Source organism: Schistocerca piceifrons, chromosome 5, assembly GCF_021461385.2.
Source record: "Schistocerca piceifrons isolate TAMUIC-IGC-003096 chromosome 5, iqSchPice1.1, whole genome shotgun sequence".
Taxonomy (NCBI): Eukaryota; Metazoa; Arthropoda; class Insecta; order Orthoptera; family Acrididae; genus Schistocerca; species Schistocerca piceifrons.
The window spans coordinates 420,041,361-420,065,574 of NC_060142.1; the positions used below are offsets into that span (position 1 = coordinate 420,041,361).

The window sequence follows — 24,214 nt, forward strand, 5'->3', positions numbered from 1 at the left end:
TCCTGCCTCGGGCATGGATGTGTGTGATGTCCTTAGGTTAGTTAGGTTTAAGTATTACTAAGTTTTAGGGGACTGATGACCTCAGAAGTTAAGTCCTATAGTGCTCAGAGCCATTTGAACCATTTGTATTCTTCATTTTACACTCCCACTTGCACATGTATTGTTACGACATGGCTAGTCTCCATCAATATATTTCATCGTCTTTAGATCTATGCAGTTGTGTAAGCAACCCGTCGTATCCATACGGAACTACACATCGCAATAGTGTATTGTGATGTGTAGCACCGTATGATTATGCAATTACATAGATCTAAAGATAATCAAAGATTAATGGAAACTAGTAATGTCACGAAATGAGGGTGCAATAGAAGCGGTAAAATAAAGGATTAATTTTAAAATTCAGTACAGTTGCGGAATATCTCAAGACGAATGCGTCATCGACTGAGTAAATAAAATTAGATGAGCCGTTTATCCACTTTAATAAGGCATTCGGTGTAGCTTTAGTAGCTAGTATCGAATTGCCCTGAAAAACTGCTGGGTGGACGTAGACACTTTCTTCGAGAAGCAAGTAGCACGTCATTGCCGGCCTTGAGCAGCCGTTGGCACCGGTCGTGCAGGAACGCGTGGGAGGCGAGGCGGCTGCCCGGCAGCCGGCGGTGTCAGCACAGGGGCGCCCACGCCGCCCGCGATCGCCGCCAAGATTAAATAAATTAATAAAGAGGCCGCCGCAGCTGCAACAGAAGTAGCAGGAGTAGCGCGCCCTCCGCTAGCTGACTGGCTGGCTGACCCGCTCATTAAAGTCTCAGATGCCGTGCCGCCACGCTGCCGGATGCCGGCCTTGTGCTGTCTGTCCGGAACTCTGGTGTTCTCGCTGCCGGCTGTCGATCACGGCTTTCATCCAAACTCTACTTATTCTACCAGACGAGATTTCTGTCGTTCATATGACTTCGTGATTCAGAGATGAAAAGTAGCAAGTACACGTTTAAAAAAATATGCTTATTAAACGGGAAACATCAGTTCGATATTTATGTAACCTTTAGATTGTGCATCACGTAACTGTTATTAAATGATTAAACTACTTTTACTCATTTCGTAACAGATCTCCATCATCTCTAGTTTGGTGTGTGAGACCCACGAACATATTCTTGCATTCACTGAGGCGTGAAAGCAAACAGCTGTCGAACGTTGCGGAACTCCTTACCAAGCTTGAAACACGTGATGTGTTAGTTCAATAGGGATTCTGGTATAAAGCTATAGATCTTCCAGTCGCATCCGAGACATGTTCTGTGGGTGATAAATCAGGGAATCAGCCAGGTTAGCCTAGGATCTATGCCTGCCTCAGGGCGTTTGTCGTGTGAATTGCAGTATGGTGTCTGCTGCTACATTTCAGTTGACACGATGACCATGAAGAGTCTGAGAACAGGATTTAAGAGTCTTGCAACATATTGGTTTTATATGACCAGGTCAGACCTATTGTCAAATCAAGGAGCTTCCTGCAACACGATGTAGCTTCCCCATATGTAAATATTTGCCGACATTGGTACACCAGACCGTACTGTTCAACCTCCGAAGCTTTTCTGACTCAAATAATTGGCACTGGTACTCTAAGTGACATTGCTAGAGTCAAAGCCAAATGGCATCCGGTGACGCAGGCAACAAATAAAATAACTGGAAGGAATCTAAGAAAATATATATTTTCTTAGATTCCTTCCAGTTATTCCTTCTAAGAGAATTCCGGTGTTCCTAGTAGCGGGTCTCGAATTTATGAGCAGTAACAAGTACTCGTAAATAAATAAGTAAATAAACCTGTTCTTGAGCGTTCGTGTCGACACTCTGCCATTAACCTCTGCTCGGATTTAAGCTACTGTTATCGAATAGTCCATTGATCTTCTCGTGGTGCAGACCTTCTCGAATGACATGTGCCTACTCTTCTTGCCCTGACTCCGCCTCATCCGTACTCGTTCTGCATTCATTGAACTACAGCCCACTGCGTGTGCGGTCTGTCAGCACGATACGCCATATCCCTTTTTGCTAACGACTCGACCTGTCTCAAAGTGTGTACAGATCGCAGTAAACTGTACGGACATGTTCTCTAGGTTAGTTGTGTTGAGTCCAAGTAGCAATAGACACACCCAATTTCCACCATGTAATCATACCATTCTCCATAACTAGGTGTCTCTTTCTTTCTGTAATGATAAACAAGTTCGCCTAGGGATGAAACTTTATTCAACGTATACCACAGGAGTGGGAATACAGGAATATGTTTGGTAGCGTTCGGCCATAGTTTTCATGGTGTAAAATTATCCATTTTAGTCATTGCATTACTGTGTCCAGAATGGATCTTCAATTCTTAAACTTTGTTTAACTTCTTCTGAAACTTTTTTATCGATTAAAAATGCGTTCGGAACTGGGCTTATACTTTATATATACTAAAATGGTATCTGTTCTTTCGGACATGTCCGAAAGGACAGATACCATCTTAGTATATATACAGTTAAGGCTCACCGGCCACTTGACCATCTTCTTCTTCTGTGCGAATGTACAAACAGTGCCCGAACTCTTACGGGAATCGGCAACGCGCCGCGAGTAATGAGTATAATGGGCAGGGGCACCATGAATGGAGTGCGGGACAATACGTTGAGAATGTGGGTTTCGCGGGAGGCGTGCCAGAGATAAATCCCTGCAGTCGCACTATGCTCTGTGTCCTCGGTGGCTCATATGGATAGAGCGTCTGCCATGTAAGCAGGAGATCCCGGGTTCGAGTCCCGGTCGGGGCACACATTTCCATCTGTCCCCGTTGACGTATGTCAACGCCTGTAAGCAGCTAAAGGGTCTTCATTTCAGTGTAATTTCAATCTGGGCTTAAACCCAGAACTTTGCCAGTCGTGAGCATTGCTATTAACGATTTACCTGTACATACATCGCTCATTATCCGATCTGACAGTCTGTGTTCTTTCACTTCAACTTCTCAGTTTTTACTAATGCATTGTCTGTAGGTCTAGAACTAGTGGAAGAAAGGTTAATCACGGAAAAACGACTTAAACAGCTGCCGGCTAATCTTTCTATTACCAGTGCACAGAACTACGATAAAATAAAATCTGTGTCAAAATTATGCAGTTCTATTGTAAATATAGATTTCGAAGTAGAAGATCGCCAACTTGCTTCAAATGTTCTTCAAATCGTGCACTTCACATCACGAAAGAAAAGTAGTATTCTATGACTATAATACAGTGAGTCACTAATAAAATCAAAGGTAAAAATAGTTGGCTGTATCAAGCTGTAGAGGCATAAGCATAGTCGTAGGTAAAGGAGGTGGCAAACTTCAATTCATTGGTACGATACTACAGAGAAGGTTGCTTACAAAGATACTGGTGCGACATATCATAGAATAATGCTCAAGTGAGTGAGAGCCAACAAAACAAAATTAGCAACGGATACTGTAATGTATAAAGGAGGTCAGCATGAATGGTGACAGTTTTTTTATGCTTCAAACTCAATTAACAACTTACGTCAGACGTACATAGACAAGTACCACTGCCCGCACACTAATGTAGCACACAGTAACAAAAATATTGATGGCGATGTACACTCATGCTCATAAATTAAGGATAATGTTGACACATGGTGAAACAACGCTCTGGTTGGCGGTTTGCGGGTTTAAATCACCTCGGGGTATGACCATGCGGTGCATTTGACCTGCGGTCGTCTCAAGGTGACGCTGGCAGCAGTCCGCATATGCAGAGGTCTGTTGGTGCACGTCAGAGTACGGTGCAGCGAGCAAATGTGCAGACGTTTTCAGACGTGCTAATGGTGACCGTGTGTTGAAAATGGCTCAAAAAACACATATTGATGACGTTATGAGAGGTAGAATACGAGGGCGACTGGAGGCTGTTCAAACACAGCAGGTCGTAGCATGGGCCCTCCGTGTGCCAATAAGCGTGATCTCAAGATTATGACAACGATTCCAGCGGACAAGAAACGTGTCCAGGCGCTACAGTACGGAACGTCCACAGTGTACAACACCACAAGAAGACCAATATCTCATCATCAGTGCCCGCAGACGGGCACGGAGTACCAGAGGTAGCCTTGCTCGGGACCTTACCGCAGCCACTGGAACAGTTGTCTCCAGACACAGTCTACAGACGACTGAACAGACATGGTTAGTCGCCCAGAGACCTGCAAGGTGCATTCCACTGACCGCTGCTCACAGGAGAGCCCGTAAAGCCTGGTGTCAAGAACACAGTGCATGGTCATTGGAACAGTGGTCCCAGTTATGTTCACGGACGAGTCCAGGAGTAGTCTGAACAGTGATTCTCGCCGGGTTTTCATTTGGCGTGAACCAGGAACCAGATACCAACCCCTTAATGTCCTTGAAAGGGACCTTTATGGAGGTCGTGGTTTGATGGTGTGGTGTGGGATTATGATTGGTGCACGTACACCCCTGCGTGTCTTTGACAGAGGAACTGTAACAAGTCAGGTGCATCGGGACGTCATTTTGCACCAGTATGTCCGCCTTTTCAGAGATGCAGTGGGTCCTACCTTCCTCCTGATGGATGATAACGCATGGCCCCACCAGCTGCCATCGTGGAGTGCCTTGAAACAGAAGATATCAGGCGAATGGAGTGGGATGCCTGTTCTCAGGACCTAAGCCCCTTCGAGCACGTCTGGGATGCTCTCGGTCGACGTACCACTGCACGTCTTCAAACCCATAGGACACTTCAGGAGCTCCGACAGGAACTGGTGCAAGAATGGGAGGCTATACCCCAGTAGCTGCTCGACCACCTGATCCAGAGTATGCCAACCCGTTGTGCGACCTGTGTACATGTGCCTAGTGATCATATCCCATATTGATGTCGGGGTACATGCGCAGGAAACAGTGGCGTTTTGTAGCACACGTGTTTCGGGACGATTTTCCCAACTTACCACCAATACCGTGGACCTACAGATCTGTCTCGTGTATGTTCCCTATGTGCCTCAGCTGTTAGCACCAGTTTTGTGTAGTGCCACGTTGTGTGGTACCACATTCTGCAATTATCTTTAATTTATGAGCATGAGTGTAGTAATAGGCCTATTACTTGTAAGTCGAGGGGTGCAAGGATGAGTACACTGAGTCTACAATTTTAGACCTAAACTTAAACTTATTCTTCAGTTAAATTCATCTGAAGGCCTTTTCTCTCTAATTAGCTTTACTCTCTTCATTTTATTGAAATTGCTGCTTAAGAATTTCAGTGTTTTCACGTCTGAACAGAAATTAGTCTGTGACCCATTAACGTGAACAACGATGGTATCTTTTACGTAGACGTGTTTTGAGCTACAGTAGTTACATATTGTATTTACATTCAATTACATTAATCGTATTCCATGTATCTACGGTGAGAGCTCTCTGGGAGGTGCAAACATTTCAGAGATGTACATCTCATTAAAATGCAATTAGTGTTACTAAATATCTTTCGCTATAGAGCTAATATTAATTATCATATAGCTTAACACATGAACTACAATAATTTATATTAAATAGACAGGAAGTTCTCTAATTCAGTCTTAAATTGCACCGCATGAACCACAAGACGTTTGATATGGTTTCACAGTTGCTTGAAGAAATATATAACCATATATTTTACTCTTCTCCTTGCCAACGCCAATCAGCAGTCTTTATCGAAGTTGGGTTTGGAAACTCCAAATGACAATAACGAACATACGTGTTGTGAAGGCGGTGTCAAAATACCAATATTTTCGTAGAGGTCCCTACAGAACATTCTAGAGATAACACTACGTACACTTTTCAAACATGATTCTATATTAATTATGGGCTATATTATCAGGACTGTAACTGTTAATCGGAATGGAAGAAATACGTATTTCGTCTACTACACGTTTCGATGATTAATCATCATCATTAGGGTGAAGGCGTCAGTTACGTGGTTATTAGTCGTAAGCAATGACCATGTCGTGGAGCTGAATAGGAGGAGGACAAGAGGTTAAGTTATGACTTTCAGCGTTAATAACAATGTGAAATTACCACAGCACCTATAGATGTGACACTGCGGATGGTCTAAAGAGATTAAAGTCGACAAGAAACCTGAGCATATATCTTTGCTCTGTGATACAGATGGTCTTGCAGTAATGCTGGTGATTGTGAATTTTTGGCTAACCAAGACGTATTGGAACCGACCACGCGTGAGGTGAAGTTGGCTATTGTTTTCACAGTTTTCTTTCATTCTCCCAGGATCACGTTCCACACATTAAAGTGTTAGTAGAGACGGGCAACGGCTAACAAAAGATGAGGTCTGTTTATGTTGTGCAATAATCCCAATTTTTTTGCTGACACATGCCTTATTTCAATACTTATGTCTGGCTCATCACATGGCGTTTGAAATCACATATTTTGCAGGGGCTTGGAGGAATTTATCTTATACACAAATGCATGAGTTTCTGGGATATTTTCTTTAGCTCTCCCATCTTTAGTTTGTTTTCATGTTGTGTGTGTGTGTGTGTGTGTGTGTGTGTGTGTGAGAGAGAGAGAGAGAGAGAGAGAGAGAGAGAGAGAGAGAGAGACTTTCCGACGTCGGTGGCACTCTGGAAATGAAGATATGAAGATGCGAGATGAATGTATTTCGGAACATATTGGCAGTCATAACCTCCCTATCATGCGCGTACTGTCTCCGTCAGAGCGCACCCCTCATTAGGCCAAACAGATGAAAATCGAATGATGCGATATACGGGATGTGGGTTGTATGAGGAAGAACAGCCCAATGAAGTTCTGTGAGCTGTTCTCGAGTGTGCAGACTTGTGTGAGGCCCTGCGCTGTCGTGGAGAAGGAGAAGTTCATTTGCGTTGTTGTGGCGACGAACACACTGAAGTCGTTTCTTCAACTTCCTGAGTATAGCACAATATACTTCAGAATTTAGCATTGCCCAATCAGGGAGGACAAAACATCGTAACGATAAGCCTCGTAACGCGAGAGCATTCCCCCACAGATTGTCCTTTGTTATCCTTTATGGTGCTCTGCCAGGCGCTGATGAACCCCAGCGGGCACGCACCTTTGAGGACCCCAACTGAAGTAAGAGTGTGTCAGCACCACCTACAGAGACGTCCAATTGAGCAGCGACGTGTTTGATTATGATCCGTCAGTCACCTCGAATGAGAGTGTCCGCACGCTCCAACACTGCAGGAGTCACAGCTGCGTGCGGACGCCCGGCACGTGGAAGATTGTCAGTTTTGCTCGACCTAGTTGTGATGACGACAGACGCCTCGCCCAACGATTCGCAGTGTTTTAGTTCACTGCCATTCTCCATAGACATGCTGCAAGCACCTATGAATATCCGCGATGTTCTGGTTTTCCTCCAAAAGAAATTCAGCGACAGGTCTCTGCTTGGAACGTACCTCCGTTACAGATGCCGTTTTGGAGCCTACGTATGGCGCCGCTGCCTATCAGAATTTCATGGAACTGTAGGGGTTGAAGGGGGAATATTCCACGATGTCTCACAACAAATTCTGCGTTTTTCAACCGAAAATGGCCGAGAAAAAAAGTTGCAATAATTATTGAACCCCCCTAGAACTAATTATACTCGCAGCCACTCAAGATGACGACTGTGTGGTTCGTCGAAATAGTGTGCAGAAAAACGGACCAACAGCTCGGAAGAATACTCCGCAAGTATACCATTAATTTCAAACTGATGTAGTTCTTTTGTGCCTCCTGGTGTGTTTTATGACAAAATACACCCATGAAATACTACAAAGAGCCACAGTATATGATCACATCATAGCCGACTCTTGTTCACGTGATCTACATGAACGGAAACATACCGTTACGACATCAATTGTGCTGGCCTACAGCTGCTCATGCTAAAATAGGGGCGTCCAGCGAGAGTCACGCCAATATAACTTAGCGATGCGGATATGCAGCATAATAGCACTGCATGTGACCATGAAACGCAAATTTAACTGTAATGTATCAAGGACAGTATTCCTGTGCGATAAAGTAAATGTATGCTTGTAAGTAGACTGTTTAGGTTTTTATGTTGGTAACGCCACGCAGCGCTCTGTATGAAAATCACTGGTTGTGCTGTGTGCAGTCTGTGGCTGGTTGGCATTGTTGGAATATTCGCTTGTGTAGTGTTGGGCAGCTGGATGTGTACAGCTCGTAGCGTTGCGCAGTTGTAGGTGATACGCCAGCAGTGGTGGATGTGGGAACAGAGATGCCCGAGTTTCGAGAGCGGACGATATGGACGTGTGTCCGTCAGAAAGAGGAAATTTGTCAAAATAGATGTCAAGAATATATACATACATATATTATGACTTTTGAACACTATCAAGGTAAATACATTGTTTATTCTCTATCAAAATCTTTCATTTACTAACTATATGCCCATCAGTAGTTAGTGCCTTCAGTAGCTAGAATCTTTTATTGAGCTGGCAGTATTGGCGCTCGTTGTATTGCAGTAGTTCGAGTAACGAAGATTTTTGTGAGGTGAGTGATTCATGAAAGGTATAGGTTATTATTACTCAAGGCCACTCTTTTGTGGGGATTATTGAAAGTCAGATTACGTTACGCTAAAAATTTTGTGTGCAAGTTTAGTGATGATCAGAATAAGTAAAGAGAGAAATGTCTGAGTACGTTCAGTGTTGCTCAGCTGTTTAAAAAACAAATAACGTAAGAGGTTTACCAGCACAGTAATATATAATTTTCCAAAGGGGACGTTTCATACTGCTGCTGATGATAATTATAATATTGAACAAAACCGAAACACTACTAATGTCATGACTGTAATAACTTACGACTACACAAAAGATAATGTTCTTCATTGAATAAACGACGTATACGTAATGCGTGCTGCTGTATTGAATGTAAAGGTATCATTACTGTAGCTGAATGACAGTAAAGAGGTTCGTTGCCTCCCGTACCAGCAGTCTCTGCCGATACAACCGGCTGGGTCAGCGGTCGCTCCTTGTTCACCGCCAGACACGGAACCTGCATCCCCTGCAATTATTTCGGGCACCGGTGAAAATTACAGTGTATGTTTTAATAAGTTACAATAACCCGAAAGTTGTGGTTTTGTCTAATCTGTGTTCGCGTGACCGTTAGTTTCCGAAACGTCCCGCCCACGTCCCTGCGCTGTTGTTAGGAAGAGGTACAAAGTCACTCGATATCGAGAACGGAACATGCACAAAGAAGTTCTGGCCCTTGTCTCGCGCTGTTTATCGGAGTACATCAATGTTTCAAAATATTCTACACACTGTACAGTGCGTGGATGGGACTTCGTGCCAGTAGCAGAAAATATGTATCCTATTCTAGTCATATTATAGAGCGAGGCAGAAATGTCCTTGTACATGCCCTAGTCTCTCTTACCTTGTTCTCGCGTTCCTTACGCGATGTATATGATGGAGGCGCCAGGTTTGTCGCAGTCTTCCTGGATTAACAGGTTATTTTGAACAATTAGTTCAGAAGCCCACTAGAAGTGTAAATAGCTGCGAAAACGTACTGAGCAGCTACGGGTGATTGATGGATGCGAGGGTTAGTAACCACAACGTCGTTGTAGTAAGACTAAATACCGTAACATCCAAATCCACCAAAAACAAATGCAAAATATGTATGTAAACATATGTATATGTTTGGAAAAGCAGATAAAAATTCGCTTGACGCCTTTCTAAGAGATAGTTTCCACTTCTCTGTTGCAAAAGTAAGGAAAAAACTCGCCAGATTTAAAAAAGCGAAAAATCCCCAACATTGGCGGAGCTTGACAGAAGCTCGAAATTTAGAGTGAACTTCAGTGCCAGATGATTTAACAGTCTCTACAACGAAACTCTGTCTCGAAATGTGGCGAAAATCCGAAGAGGTCTTAGTCGTAGGTATAAAGTACACCAGCGACAAATCGCAGTTAATAACTTCACTTGGAAATACAGAAGCGTCCGATCTTACCCGTCGGCTTTGACCCATGACGTCACAAATACCGCGGAAACGACTATAAACAATTCCAATATGGCGGATATAAAAACATCGCATACGTATTGTAAACACTGAAATACACAAGTTTCACAAAAAGCCTAATGACTGTAACGGGACAAGCGTGGGAAATTAGGGGTTTTTGGGTGCGGAGAAACTAAATATACAGAAATGTAGCCACCGACCGCCATTCAAAACCACGCAAAACATCGAAATAAATCAACATCACAAAACTGACCAAATACCAAAAAACACATTCCTATCCATAATCGGACACTTCCCTTAACCTATATAGCTCAACAGAACCTACCGATCACATCCCCCAATAGAAAACTAAGAAACGAAAGCTTCCCTTACACCTACATACATCGGCACTTATGCAGTTTAGCAGGTACGGAAAAAATTTTTCATTTTTTTTCAAAATTTGATCATCATGTGTCGTTATGCGGTGGGGGGAGTCTGCAGTGCCCCCCCATCCCCCCACAGGCTTCATTAGTGTCAAATCAATATTTTCGAATCATAGGCGGCCGCTGCCGCGGCCGCATTCCAAAAAAAAACTCCCAACCTAACCTCAAGTGGGCTACGCTACAGATCAATATGTTCATCAAATTGCTTCATATTACGTATACATGTTCATTAGTGTCAAATCAATATTTTCGAATCATAGGCGGCCGCTGCCGCGGCCGCATTCCAAAAAAAAACTCCCAACCTAACCTCAAGTGGGCTACGCTACAGATCAATATGTTCATCAAATTGCTTCATATTACGTATACATGTTCATTAGTGTCAAATCAATATTTTCGAATCATAGGCGGCCGCTGCCGCGGCCGCATTCCAAAAAAAGTCTCCCCCATCATCGCCCTCAACCGAACACTGTTAAGGCGGTCTTTCATATCCATTCCTGAACAAAAAACCACAACCAAATACACTCAATAACAAACTCACCCGACGTACAGCAATGAGCATTAAATTAACCATTAACTCACTAATAGAAATTCCGCTTCAAATCCAACACCTGAGCAACAGAAAACTGACCCCACCACACGAAACAAACGAAAACCATGAACACACCACCAGAGAGCACGACAAACAAAAACAAGACATCTACAAACACGCCACAATCGCAAATCAAACTCCGCGCCGTAATGACGTCACACACCACAACACGCTTACGTCACGGGTCAAAGCCGACGGGTAAGATCGGACGCTTCTGTTGACCCCTTCACTTTGCGATAGCAATGGTAACGTGCCGATGACAATACAACTAGAGGATATTTACTTAACACAGCTTTCCGGAATTCCTTCACCAAAGGCAACGAAGTAAATATTCCAAAATTTGAATCAACAACTGTCAACATGGATAATTTAGACTCAGATATCCTGAGTGTGCTGAAGCAGTTTAAATCACTAAATAAAGGGAAGGCTTTATGTGCAGATTGTATACCACTTACGTTCCTTTCAGAGTATGTTGATACAATAGCTCCATACTTAGCAATCATTTACAGTCGCTCTCTCGTCGAAAGATCCGTTCCTAAGTATTGGAATGTTGCACAGGTCACACCAACTCTCAAGAAAGGAAATTGGGGTAATCTGCTGAATCACAGACCCATATCACTACATCGATTTGTAGTAGAATGCTGGAACAAACACCGTGTTTGAACATTAAAAACTGCTTCGAAGAACACGATTTATAGACAAATAGCCAATACGGATTCAGAAAATATCGTTTTTGTGAAACAAGCAGCTCTTTGTTCTCACGAGGTAATCAGCGCGATCGAAAAGTGATGCAAGATTGATACCATATTTTGAGATACCCAGAACGATTGCGGTACCGTTCCTCGCAAGAGATTTGTACTGAAATTGCGTACTTACGGAATATATCTCACCTGTGCAACTGGAATCATGATTTCCCGTCTGAAAGGTCACAGTTCGTAGCACCTAACAGAAGTCATCGAGTAAAACAGAAAAGGTATTTCGCGTTCCCCAAGGAAGTGTTACAGCCCCTCTGCTGTTCTTGATCTACATAAACGATTTAGGAGACTATCTGAGGAGCCCTCTTAGATTCTCTGCAGATGATGCTGTCATTTACCGTCTTGTAAGGTCATCAGATCATCAAAACCAATAGAAAAGTGTTTTAGGCAAGATATCTGTATGGCGCGAAATGTGGTAATTAACACTAAATAATGAAAAGTGTAAAGAAGTCCACATAAACACAGGATAAATGACAGAAATCTAAAGCCTGTAAATTCAGCTAAGTACTTAGAGATTACATTAACGAATACCTTGAATTGAAACGATCACATAGATAACGTTGTAGGGAAAGCAAACCAAAGACTGTCATTTATTGGCTGAATACTCATAAAAGGTAAGTGGCTATTAAAGTCACTGCTTACATTACGCTTACCCGCTCTTTTCTGAAGTACTGCTACGCGATGTGGAATCCACATCAGATAGGATTAGCCGCGCGGGGTAGCCGCACGGACTGGGGCGTCTTGTCACGGTCCGCGCGGCTCCCTCCGTCGGAGCTTCGAGTCCTCCCTCGGGAATGGGTGTCTGTGTGGTCTTTAGCGTAATTTAGAGTAAGTTAGATTAGGTAGTGTGTAAGCTTAGGGACCGATGACCTCAGCAGTTTGGTCCCATCACACCTTACCACAAATTTCCAAATCCAGATAGGATTGACGGAGGACATCGAAGAAGTTCAAAGAAGGGCAGCTTCTTTCGTATTACTGCGAAACAGGGAGTGTCTGTTATGTGATACGCGAATTGGGGAGGCAATCATTAACACGAAGTCCTTTTTCATTGCGGCAGGATCCTCTCATTAAATTTTAGTCATCAAATTTCTCTTCAGAATTCGAAAACCTTTTGTTCGCGCAACACCTAAGTAGGAAGGAATGATCATCGTCATAAAATAAGACAAATCAGAGCTCGCACAGAAATATGGTTCAAATGGCTCTGAGCACTATGCGACTTAACATCTGAGGTCATCAGTCCCCTAGATCTTAGAACTACTTAAACGTAACTAACCGAAGGACATCACACACATCCATGCCCGAGGATGGATTCGAACCTGCGACCGTAGCGGTCGCGCGGTTCCAGACTGAGCCCCTACAGCCGCTCGCCCATAGCGGCTGGCTTCACGGAAAGATTTAGGTGCTTGTTTTTCAAGTGCTTTTCGATCATGGAATGGTAGAGAAATAACTTGAAGGTGGTTCGATGAACCATCTGCCGGGCACTTAAGTGTGAATTGCAGAGTAATCACGTAGTTGTAGATGTAAATGTAGTCCTCCTGGCAACGAACACAATTCTCCCAGCAGGAGGCCAGTTTTTTGATACCGTCACTGTTGAATGTTTGAATTTGTTGACGGAGCCACAACCTCACCTCTGCTTTCACTCCTGCATCACTGTCGAAATGAAGCCCTAGAACGTATTCTTTAATTTTTGGAAACAGATGAAAACCGTACGGGGCAAAGTCGAGACTGTATGGAGGATGATCGATGACAATGAATCCAAGGCGTCGAATTGTTTAGCAGACTTCGCAGTACTCGTTTGTGGTCTGCTATTGTCGTTCTGAAGAAGAACGTTACAAACTCGATTTAGGCACGCTGTTTCTTACGCACCGACATCTTTACGTTACACATCGCCATGTTACACGCTACAGTTCGGAGCCTTCTAGCGGCAGAGGGCTGCAAATATGTAGACGTAAAGAATAAATATGGAGAATATTAGTAACGTGTGTTTCTTTAAAAATCCATAAGAGCTTTCACATGAAAATTCGGAAGCATTACTTTTCAGGACGCCCTCCTATACCAATCTGTAAAATAATCAGCGCCCAAACATAATTATCAATATATGGAACTAGTAATTCCGCCTTATGCAAGACACCTTTTTTTCCTGTTTTGTTTCACCCAGACATGTTTCAGCTCTTTCTGGGCTATCTTCAGTGGGTTATTTATTACTTTCTAACTGTAAAATTGTTGTTACATATTAACATTTTGCGAAACTTTTGGTACACAATATTTAAAATTGTGATGCCCAGTAGCATCATGTAAGGTATGTAAACTAATGCATACATCCACTCTTTTCGCCACTTAAGCTATAAACAGAACTCTGACAAAATGTTACAAACAACAGACAGTGCATCAGGTCGTTAATACATATCTCAACTGTGATTTATGAACAAACGATGTATAATATTTTACAACAATTATTCATTCACAATTTTAAATATTATGGACCAAAACTTTCGCTAAATGTTAATATGTAGCGACCATTTTACAGTTAGAAAATAATAAATAACCCACTGAAGATAGCGCAAAAAGGGCTGAAACATGTCTGGCTGAAACAAAACGGGAAAAAAAGTTGTCTTGTATAAGGCGGAATTCCTTATTCCTTATTTTCGTAGCAAGCACGGACATAACGAGAACTGCAACACACAAGATGATTATAATCATCAATGTTTTCGTATTTGTAGTTATTGTAGCCGATGTCAGCGCTGTTTCGCTATTTGCATTCTGAGTGGTATGTAATTCAGTTTCTTAAATTCCTAAAAACGTATGTGAAAACGTTAATCGTTATTCAGAAAGCAGATTTTTTTTTTGTATTTTCCTATCGAACGTTTGTATAAACGAGAACGTTATAAATTTACGTGAACTGTACTAAATGCTGACCATCGTAATCGACGAATCGTTTCACCCTTGTAGTTGTCAGCCAAGGAAGTTGGATACTTACACAATTCATGCACCGGCGAAAACGACGTGCTTTCAGTGCTCCTGAACGGTGGACAGGCTACTGACACAAGCGTTTCGTGGAACTTGGAGTCCCAGTTTTCGTCAACGTCTGATCGTTGACCGTGAGCGGAAATAGCAGTCTGGAAGTCGAACACGCACGCACACAGTGTTGGCTGAGCAGCCGCGCCGTCCAAATGTCCGGCCGGGCTGCCCCCGTGGCGTGGCTGGCCCGTGTTTAACTTATAAAGGGCGCGCGCGCGACCTGGCAGCGGGCTGCGGGCTCAGATTGGCTATCAATATGTGAGCGGCACCAGTGGCAGTCAGCGGAGAACGCGATCACCTACCGAAATATGCAACACATTCTTTGGCGCTGCGTACTAAAAATGTTCTTCACAAAATCTCTCCGTCAAACAGCGGACTGAAATTTCTTTTCCGATACGCTTCTCAAACTTAATATAGTGTAAGGGACCCGTCATTACGACAGTGGTCATTTGTTTCGTAAGCCAACTCGTGACCTGCTCTTTGTCTTATAAAAAGACAGATGAGGCTGGAACCATAGTCCAAAATGGGAGAAATTCTCTGTTTAATCGTGGTGTAAAATACGATGTAGAAACCACGATATAGAGGTTATATCAAAAAAGAAGCGATAAACTGACTAAACTATAGGTTGTACAGAGTTTCAGGGAGAGCATAAGGGAACAATTGACAGGAATAGGGGAAAGAAATACAGTAGAAGAAGAATGGGTAGCTTTGAGGGATGAAGTAGTGAAGGCAGCAGAGGATCAAGCAGGTAAAAAGACGAGGGTTAGTAGAAATCCTTGGGTGACAGAAGAAATACTGAATTTAATTGATGAAAGGAGAAAATATAAAAATGCAGTAAATGAAGCAGGCAAGAATGAATACAAACGTCTCAAAAATGAGATCGACAGGAAGTGCAAAATGGCTAAGCAGGGATGGCTAGAGGACAAATGTGAGGATGTAGAGGCTTATCTCACTAGGGGTAAGATAGATACAGCCTACAGGAAAATTAAAGAGACGTTTGGAGAAAAGAGAACCACTTGTATGAATATCAAGAGCTCAGATGGAAACCCTGTTCTAAGCAAAGAAGGGAAAGCAGAAAGGTGGAAGGAGTATATAGAGGGTCTATACAAGGGCGATGTACTTGAGGACAATATTATGGAAATGGAAGAGGATGTAGATGAAGATGAAATGGGAGATACGATACTGCATGAAGAGTTTGACAGAGCACTGAAAGACCTGAGTCAAAACAAAGCCCCGGGAGTAGACAACATTCCATTAGAACTACTGACAGCCTTCTGGTGAGCAAGATGTATGAAACAGGCGAAATACCCTCAGACTTCAAGAAAAATATAGTAATTCCAATCCCAAAGAAAGCAGGTGTTGACAAATGTGAAAATTACCGAACTATCAGTTTAATAAGTCACGGCTGCAAAATACTAACGCGGATTCTTTACAGACGAATGGAAAAACTGGTAGAAGCCGACCTCGGGGAAGATCAGTTTGGATTCCGTAGAAATGTTGGGATACGTGAGCCAATACTGACCCTACGACTTATTTTAGAAGCTAGATTAAGGAAAGGCAAACCTACGTTTCTACCATTTGTAGACTTAGAGAAAGCTTCTGACAGTGTTGACTGGAATACACTCTTTCAAATTCTGAAGGTGGCAGGGGTAAAATACAGTGAACGAAAGGCTATTTACAATTTGTACAGAAACCATATGGCAGTTATAAGAGTCGACGGACATGAAAGGAAAGCAGTGGTTGGGAAGGGAGTGAGACAGGGTTGTAGTCTCTCCCCGATGTTATTCGATCTGTATATTGAGCAAGCAGTGAAGGAAACAAAGGAAAAATTCGGAGTAGGTATTAAAATTTATGGAGAAGAAATAAAAACTTTGAGGTTCGCCGATGACATTGTAATTCTGTCAGAGACAGCAAAGGACTTGGAAGAGCAGTTGAATGGAATGGATAGTGTCTTGAAACGAGGATATAATATGAACATCAACAAAGGCAAAACGAGGATAATGGAATGTAGTCGAATTAAATCGGCTGATGCTGAGGGAATTAGATTAGGAAATGAGACACTTAAAGTAGTAAAGGAATTTTGCTATTTGGGGAGCAAAAGAACTGATGATGGTCGAAGTCGAGAGGATATAAAATGTAGACTGGCAATGGCAAGGAAAGCGTTTCTGAAGAAGAGAAATTTGTTAACATCGAGTATAGATTTAAGTGTCAGGAAGTCATTTCTGAAAGTATGGAAGTGAAACATGGACGATAAATAGTTTGGACAAGAACAGAATAGAAGCTTTTGAAATGTGGTGCTACAGAAGAATGCTGAAGATTAGATGGGTAGATCACATAACTAATGAGGAAGTATTGAATAGGATTGGGGAGAAGAGGAGTTTGTGGCACAACTTGACTAGAAGAAGGGATCGGTTGGTAGGACATGTGCTGAGGCAACAAGGGATCACCAATTTAGCATTGGAGGGCAGCGGGGAGTGTAAAAATCGTAGAGGGATACCGAGAGATGAATACACTAAGCAGATTCAGAAGGATGTAGGTTGCAGTAGGTACTGGGAGATGAAGAAGCTTGCACAGGATGGAGTAGCATGGAGAGCTGCATTAAACCAGTCTCAGGACTGAAGACCACAAGAACAACATCAAAAAGAAGCATCCGCTTTGGCACGTCTATATCTCTGACACTAATAAACAAATATTATGAATTTTGTTTTTTTGGTGAACGAGCAACTCAGAAAGTTTCTTTGTCTTACCTTTTCATAGGCGTTCAAGACGCTCCCCTTGAGATGCACGGCATATGTCAATGCGGAATTCAAATGTATCCCACACTGCAGAGAGCATGTCTTGCATGCAGCTTCTACAGCTGCTGTTATGTGATGTTTCAGTTCAATAATTGTTGTTGGTAACGGAGGCATATAAACAGAGTCTTTTATAAACCCCCGCAAGAAATAATCACATACAGTCAGGTCCGGTGACCGTGGAGGCAAGTAGTGTTATCGTTTGTCACATAAACGAAGAGCTTGCAGTAGCTGAATTTTGTGTGGTTTACGGACATCGGGGTCATGTTGAGCTGTCGAGCTGCACGGTGAATGGATTTCTGCAGACTCCTTGTGAAACTATGGCGGATGCGTTCGAAGTCTGTGTTAGACACGCGGGGAGGGCTCGGCGATTTGCCTTTACACGAAAAGCACGTTTCTCGGAATTGTTCATACCATTGTCTACTACTCTGTGCTGTGTGAGGATCCCCACCATACCTAGTACGAAAGTCATACTGACCGCACTGCGTAAAACGTAGAACACCAAACGCTTTCTGTTGTCCTGACACCATTTTTACTATAATTGAAGTGGGCACACATTGTTGCTTCCTAGCGGCAACGATGTAAGACTCGAGAGTTCTTCATGCACATATCTCAAATAACATAATAGTTATGTTTTTTTTTTTTTCAAATCGGATTATTCTTTTTTATACACTCTGTATTTCACTGGGCACCGCTGCCAGTATTGCGACCAGCAACCAATCGTCAACAGCGAACAGCCGACGGCAGTGTGATTAATGGCAGACATCAAAGAGCACATAATCGGGAAAGCCACGGAGTAGAAATATAAATATCTCCGGAGTGAGCATTGCGTTCTGCGCCTGTTGTCAACATTAAGCTGGAATTGTCACGTTATCTCGTAAGATACTATCTGTTGAAGGCCAATAATTCATACTGGTCGTCCCACCACGTCACGTCAGAACATTACACAATGCATTTCAAATGGTGTCATTCACGCAGGTCATCAATGGACCGTCACGTTACGTCACGTCAATGTTTTTCGGGAAGAAAGTTTGACGTTATTGTCGTCTGGTAACATTGTAACCTTACCTATATTCGCGGCGCTCACTCATTTTATAATAGTGGTTTTTGTGCTTTTGTTTCTTTGTAATCTGCGTTTTATTATTATGCCTTGCTTTCGTGGGAAATTGCAGATTTTCCATGCTGACTTGGATATTTTTTTCCACTGAGTGTTCTTAGACAGGCTAGGTCAGATACCTGAAAGCGAAAACTTACCTAGGTTTTGCAATAACTTATCAGAAGCTGACGCTCAAAATGTATATAAATTAGAACATAAGTTGACGAAGCAATTTCTATTAGGCTTGCATAATATTTTAAATGAAAAGGTCAGCTTTAATAAAGAAGAAAAATACAGTTGTTTATGACGTTATTTGTTACGTAAGGAAAATAATACAATGGATAAGGTAAACAGGCTCCATTTACTCATTTATAGCCATTGTTTGATGTGTTTGTGTGTATACATTTTTCCTAGCAAATAAATGCCCATGTTTTGAGATGTTTCACTAATCAGATCCGTACCAAACAAAATTGATCCAGAACATGTGTTAAGAAGTTTGCTTTGTCCATTAATACATTTTGTCGTGTTTACCGTTGTTAGTTCCTCAACTCCGATATATACCCTGACTTTTTGTATCGCGGATGGTGACTCATAATCTGGCTTTCGCTGTTCGATTCTGGACTAATCGAACTGAAGATCTACAAAACTCCTATCCAAATCTACAGCATCCGTTGCAGACTGCTGTCCGACATGTTAAGACCTTGCGCTAGACTGCGCTGAAAAGCATCTGTTACTGTTGCAATGTTGTCCGGGGCTCGAACAGTTGGTGGTCCACCGGCTGGCGACTTATTCACTGCAGATGCTGCTGCTCTGAACTGCCGTACCCATTTCGTAATCGTCTTCTGAGACGAAACTTTTGAAAAACGTTTCAGTTGCGAACACACGATGTTCGTTTCGCCGACGACTCATACCGATTGGTAAGCTTTTGAACCTCACTACACACTGTTAGTAACATCAATTCAGTGGGAAGCCATGTTCAACTATTGCGCGCAGTTTAAAACAAGTCATAGCTTCTGCCGCAACCCGTATTAACACTCATTAGACTCCGGTCTCTTCCAACAATATTTTGTTTGGTTTCCTGCCTTATCTAGTAAATTCCATCATAAGCATTTCCGTTGTTCCTTTTTCAACCCTCAGCTTTTTTTGCGTTATAAATCCTTGTCTCACTGTCATTTGCTAGAGCTGGCAATACACACTGATTCGAAACTTTCCGGTTCAGACACATTAGTACGCCACTATGCTACTGTTGAAAATATTACCATAAACCCTGCTGGCCATTTTTATTCTTCCGCTCTCTCTCTCTGTCTCTCTCTCACTCTCTCTCTGTTTTCCTCTGTCCATCCTATCGCTCTCTTCATTTGCACCAAACATACAAACGTATCAGGAGGTTCTATTGTTTCATGGTTAACTTTTTCTAATGTCTTCTCGATGTGTTGACTACATATTATTTTACTCTTATTGTAATTAATTTTCAAACCTTCTTTCATTCGTTGTCTAAGTTGTTCTCTTTCCTAATTGAAGGTTTTGAAAATTTCTTCAAAACGCCCTTGAGAATAGTTTCCGTGGAATGGAGTTTCTTGGAAAAGTTCCTCCAAAACTACTGAGAACAGCTTTCGCGGAAAGGAATCTGCTTAAACGAATTCTCGTCGGATTCTGAACTTTGTACTATTATGGTGAAGCCTAGGGAAGGCTGGGTCCTAGATGTGCACATTCTTCAGCAGATTAACATATGCTGAATCGGTCTACATATGCATAAAGGGCGAACCAGAGCTCCACCGACAAACTTTCAGATGTTTTTCAGAGATACGCCCTGAGTATTTTGGTGTAAGCAATCCATGCTCTCTGGCAGCTCGTTGCAGAGTAATAATGTAATTGTTACTTATTCGGTTTGTTACCACAAGCACGCTTGTTCCCGTGACAATGTCTTTACAACGGTGGAGAAGCCTGTAATATGCAATAATCAAATCGTACAAAGCACAAAATTGAGTAATGCAAGAACCTCCAGACGCAAGAGTACTGTGATGCAGTAGCCCTCGGTGCAGGAATTACGTACCATGGCGTCGATGTGCAACTCTTCCGTTGTATTCAGTGAACCCACACACGAGATGCATATCGGCCAACACTTCCTCAGTAAACTATCCACAGTACTGCTGTGTGTGGCTGTTAACGCACGGCTAACTGCCAGAAAACGAACCCAAGGCAGAACTGAGCATACTTGAGGGTAGCAAATTAAAAAGAGCATCACTGATATCAACAGCAGGTACAGTAATGGTTCAAATGGCTCTGAGCACTATGGGACTTAACATCTGAGGTGCCGCGAGGGATTAGCCGAGCGGTCTAGGGCGCTGCAATCATGTACTGTGCGGCTGGTCCCAGCGTAGGTTCGAGTCCTCCCTCGGGCATGGGAGTGGGTGTTTGTCCTTAGGATAATTTTGGTTAAGTAGTGTGTAAGCTTCGGGACTGATGACCTTAGCAGTTAATTCCCATAAGATTTGACACACATTTGAACATTTTTGAACATCTGAGGTCATCAGTTCCCTAGACTTAGAACTAATTACACCATGCCCGAGGCAGAATTCGAACCAACGACCGTAGCAGCAGCGCGATTCCGGACTGAAGCGCCTAGAACCGCTCGGCCACAGCGGCCGGCGATGAAGTAATCGAATGGGGATAAGACACCACAGTGTATATCGCAGATATTTGCAGTGTTGTGCACAATTTTGAGTGCAAAACAAATACGAAGCTAACTGGGGCAAGAAAACGAAAAGCAGTAACTCTGTAACAAGCCACCAGAGACCCCAAGGTCCTTCATACCAAAATACTCGGAAAGTATACTGAACCCTCTCCGAAAGACTGTCGGTGGAGTTCAGATTTTAGCCCGTATATAATCCGAAAGTCGCTGTACTATACATGTCGGAGGGAGGGCGGGCGTACTTTGCACCAATTTTAGAAGTTCATTAAATGTATTAGCAACTGTGAGTATGGGCAACACACCTTGTTATCCTAACACATTACGTTCCTCCACGGCCGACCTACAGTGCACAGTATTACTGTTCGTTTTTGGAGCATTACCTGCGACCAGCTTTGCGAAAAAAATGGCGACACTTTCTGTGCAACCCACTCATCACTTTGCACGACAATGCACGGGCGCATACAGAGCAAGCTGTGGCTGCTCTGTTCGGTCGATGGGACTGAGAAGTACTGTACCATCCAACATACTCCCCGGACGTAAGTCCTTGTGACTTTTATTTGATTCCGAAGCTGAAGGAACCACTTCGTGGCTTCCGATTTAGAGCTGTTCCAGAGATTCGACAGGCAGTAGACCGCTCCATTCACACCATCAACAGATCAGGCTCTGTTAACGGAATACTACGCCTTCCACATCGCTAGCAACGGGTTCTACACAACGCTGGTGACTACTTTGAAGGACAGTAAATGTTGAAAGCATATAACTCTTTTTTTTCAGTTGTGAATAAATAATTGCCACTATTTAAGTTCCAACCCTCGTGCCTGTTGTTGATTGTTCTGCCTTTTATTTAATAACTGGCTTATTCCATTATTTCCCATTTGCTTTTTTTATACCTAAAATATCTCTTACTGACTGCCTAAATTCCTTCGTTAAATAATTGGCTTTTCTTCTCTGTCTCTGCATCCTAAGATTCGTCAGGCACATTTCCTCCGGTATTTTGGCAGATATTTGGAATTTCGGTTTTCAGTTTGTAGAAGGAGTCAGCAGTAACAAATCCTGCTCATTACGTCCTTCATGCCACGTCCAGTGCCATCGGAAACCGTCGGTTTGTTTCCCGTTACAAACAAAATGGTTTTTAAAAGCGGAATTTTACATTCCCATTCGTTAGAGCGGTCCCTAATTGGTCTAGTGTGATATTTCTTTTACCGATATGAATCAACGCCTTTTCAAGAGACGCTGTATGTATTGACAGGAACCAGTAGAACGGAATAATACTCAGTGCCTCCACTCCAACAACGACAGCACCGTTCTAGCCCGCTCTTATTGCTACCGTTGTGGCCGAGCAGTTCTAGGCACTTGAACCATCTGTATCACAAGTATATTCTAGCTGAAAATTAGGCCTAAATTGTAACATCTAAAGAAACGAATGTTGTGTCACGTAAGACCTTATTTTATACAAACTTCGAGTCTTATAGTTGTTGACTTGCTCTGAGCCTCTTCTTTTTTAGAGTATATAGGATTTTTAGGGCTCTTGGTATCTTTTATAATTCTAAAAAGTCTTCAGCTACAAACCTGACTTTTCTTCGCTTGACATCATTGCAGAACCTCTGCTCCCTGCTGGACGTCGTGGACGTTGCGCAGCAGCGTTGCTCCGTCGCTGCTGGATTACTGGTATTTTTCATGCTTAATTGTTCCTGTTAATACATGGCGATAAAACAAATAACGTACTGCAGTAATATGGGACCGCTGTATCTAATGAGCACCTAACATTTCGCTTTAAAAATCATTTTCGTTGTAAAGGGAAATAAACCGATGCTTACCGTTGACACTAGGCATCGCATGAAAGACGTGACAAGCAGTATTCGTTTGGGCTGACTCTAGCCCCACATTGCAAAAACGAAATTGCAGATATCTGCCGCGACATCAGAGAAAATGCGCCTCACAACTCCCCAGTACATCCTGTTCCAACAGGATGAACTTTTTATTGAATTTCATCTGGCATACCTTCCCATATTTCAGCTCTCGCTTTCTCACTTGAAAATGGCTGTAAGCCGAAGTCGTTGGATATCTCGAATGTCATATTCGGGACAGTCGCCTGGCGAAAATTAATTTATAAATACAACCCAGCTGTCGCGCCAATCAAACTGAAAACATCTCAGAATCTACGTTTATGGCTTCCTGGGTGATGACTTTTTCTGTCTAATTCTGAAAAACTAAGTTCTTTATTTTTTACAACATAATGTCAGTTTAATTTTTAGTCCTCTTTCGTCACTGTCAAGTCTGTCTTCGTTTCCTTTCTTCCTGAAGAACGTGTTTCGGACAAACCCGTTATTCTTCTCGACTGTGTATGTTAATGTCATTCTTGATATCGTATCCAAAGTTTATCACAAAATATCTTTTCTCTATTTTTTTGGCTGCTTTAAAATAAATTACCAAATTAGCATCTTGTACTCGTTATATATTGCAATAAATATCGAAAGCTATCTTTAAAAGAAAACTCATTTTCTCTATCTCATCGATCGCAGAACCTTCTCAGGCTACCACAGTAAGCACATGAAAGCGTCCAAGTAAACCAAACAAAACAAAAAATCAGTTGTAAAAGACTGATATTTATTAGTAGCTGCACAAAGACAGGTGCTTAAATAATTGTGTTCGCCACAAGTCTCGCGCGACAAGTTATACCTCGTTGGCATTCGCTACACTCGAGCTAACGTAGTTACTTGTTTCTCTCGCAGAGCAAAACACGCCAATTACGCACGACGGCGGACAAACTGGCGATAACTCATAAAGCTAGACAAGGCCAACGGTGCAGCTGAACAAACAGCTGCGGCTCGCAGTCTCGTGGACGTGACAAGAAGGTAAATTCACTTACAGCCATTTATTATCCGTGTTTAATTCGTTATGCCCGCACACGCAAACTATCAC

General features: G+C 42.6%; 1 non-coding gene across 1 annotated transcript; it reads left to right on the forward strand.

Annotated features, from left to right (window-relative positions):
* The first annotated feature begins 2,703 nt into the window (after window positions 1-2,703).
* Trnat-ugu lies at window positions 2,704-2,777 on the forward strand. The gene has a single exon. It is a non-coding gene; the product is annotated as a tRNA-Thr (tRNA).
* Window positions 2,778-24,214: the final 21,437 nt, after the last annotated feature.